Below are 2,776 nucleotides of genomic sequence, written 5' to 3'. Positions count from 1 at the left end.
AACCCTAATCCTCTTTTCAATATTCTCCTATTTTTCAATCAAAATATTAATTCTACATTTTCTTTTCGGAATGTCTCTAATTTTTTAATCAAAACCCTAGTCTTATATTTTTTCAAAAATGCCTCCTATTTTTAAATCAAAATCCAAATCATATGTTTTCTTGTTTAAATGTCTCTTATTTTTGGGTTTTTAATCCAAACCCTAATCCAATGTTTTCTTATGGAAAAGTCTCCTACTCTTAAATCAATTCCGTTATCCTATATTTTTTTCGGAAAGTCTCATAAATTTTGTTTATGAATCAAAATCCTAATCATTTGATTTCTTTTCGAAATATGCCCTATTTTTAAATCAAAACCCTAATTCTAATTTTTCTTTACAATATGTCTCCTATTTTCGAATCAAAAACATAATCCAATGTTTCCTTTAAAATGCCTTTAATTTTCTTTGTTTTGAATCAATACCCTAATCCTATGTTATCCTTTCAAAATGTCTCCTATTTTTGAATCAAAACACTAATACTATTTACATGTTTTATTTTCCTAATGTCTCCATTTTTTCAATCCAAACCATAATCCTATATTTTCTTTTCTAAATGCCTACTATTTTCCAATCAAAACCCTAATCCTATGTTTCTTTATGGAATGTCTAATATTTTTTGGTTTTGAATCAAAACCATAATTCTATGTTTTCTTTTCACACTATCTCCTATTTTCATGTTTTAAATTTAAACCCTAATCCAATATTTTCTTTTCGGAAAGCCTCCTAATTTTGAGTCAAAACCGAAAACCTATTATTTCTTTTCGAAATGTGTCCTATTTAGCGATTTTCAATCAAAACCCTAATCCTCCGTTTTCTTTTTGGAATGTCTCATATATTTCAGATTTGAATCAAAACCATAATCCTATATTCTCTTTTTGGAATATCTCCTATATTTGAATCAAAACCCTAATCCGATGTTTTTTTTCGGAATGTCTCCTATTTTTCGGTTTGAAACCAAAACTCTAATCCTATATTTTCTTTTTGGAATGTCACCTACTTTTCAGGTTATAATCAAAACAATAATTCGATCTATTTTTTCGGAATGTCTCTTATTTTTTAATCAAAATCCAAACACTATGTTTTCTTATCGGAAAGTCTTCTATTTTTTTGTTTTCAGTCAAAACCTAATCCTATGTTTCTTTTTAGAAAGTCTCCTATTTTTCAATGAAAACACTAATCCAATGTTTTCTTTTCAAAATGTCTCCTATGTTACAGTTTTGAATCAAACGCTAACCGTATATTTTCATTTCCTAATATCTCTTTTTTTGCCTTTCAGTCAAAAACCTAATTCTATGTTATCTTTTCAGAATGTCTTCTATTTTTCAATTAAAACACTAATCCTATGTTTGTTTTAGAAGTGTCTCCGATTTTATGGTTTTGAATCAAAAAAACCTATTCTTATGTTTTCTTTTTGGAATGTCTCCTATTTTTTAGTCAAAACCATAATCCTATGTCGAGATGCATCCAATTTTTCCAATGAATACTCTAATTTATATCCGAATGGCTCCTATTTTTCATCTTTGAATCAAACACTAATTCTATGTTTTTATTTCAGAATATCTCCTATTATTAAATCAAAGCACTAATCCTATGTACATGTTTTACTTTCCTAATATGTCCCTTTTTCAATGAGAATACTAATTCTACATCTCCTCGAATGTCTCCCTATTTATAATTTTGAATCAAAACCCTAATACTAAGTTTTTATTTTCGCAATGTCTCCTGTTTTTTGGTTTATGAATCAAAACCCTAATCTTATGTTTCCTTTACGGAATATCTCCTATTTATCGATTTTAAACCAAAATAATAATATTATATTTACTTTTCAAAATGTTTCCTATCTTTTACTTAAAACCCTAATCGTATGTTTTCTATTCGGAATGACTCCTACTTTTTGAATTGTGTCAAAAACGTAATCCTATGTTTTTTTTTTGTAATATCTCCTATTTTTAAATTAAAATCCAAATCCTATGTTTTCTTTTTAGAATTTCTCCTATTTTTGAATGAAAACCGTAATCCTATATTTTTCATTCGGAATGCCTCAAATTTTTCAGTCAAATCCCAAACGCCTTGTTTTGTTTTTGAAATGTCTCCTATTTTTCAGTTATTGATCAAAACCTAATCCTATGTTTATTTTTTCGGAATGTCTCTTATTTTTCTATTTTGAATTAAAAAACTAATCCTATGTTTTCTTTTTGCAATGTCTCATATTTTTCAATGAAAAACCTAATCTTATTTTTTCTTTTTTGAATGTTTCCTATTTTTGAATCAAAACCCAAATCCTATGATTTTCTTTTGGAATTTCCCTATTTTTGAATCAAAACCCTAATCTTATGTTTTATTTTCAGAATGCCTCTAATTTGTTAATCAAAACCGTAATCCTATATCTTCATTACGGAATGTCTCCTATTTTTTTAATCAAATCCTTAATCATTTAAGTTTTTCTTTTCATTATGTCTCCTACTTTTCAATCAAAATCCTAATCTTATGTTTTTTTGCAATGTCTCGAATTTTTTGGTGTTCAATCAAAAACCTAATACTATGTTTTACTTTTTGGAATATCTCCTATTTTTTAATCAAAATACTAATTCTATGTTTTCTCTTCTAAATGTCTCCTATGTTAAAGTTTTGAATCAAAACCCTTATCGTATTTTTTCTTTTTGGAATGACTTCCTTTTTTGAATCAAGATTCTAAGCCTATGTTTCCTTTTAGGAAGGTCTCCAAGTTTTGAATCAA

The sequence above is a fragment of the Dioscorea cayenensis genome, chromosome 20 (assembly GCF_009730915.1).
Source record: "Dioscorea cayenensis subsp. rotundata cultivar TDr96_F1 chromosome 20, TDr96_F1_v2_PseudoChromosome.rev07_lg8_w22 25.fasta, whole genome shotgun sequence".
NCBI lineage: Eukaryota > Viridiplantae > Streptophyta > Magnoliopsida > Dioscoreales > Dioscoreaceae > Dioscorea > Dioscorea cayenensis.
This window is presented reverse-complemented; position numbering follows the sequence as displayed.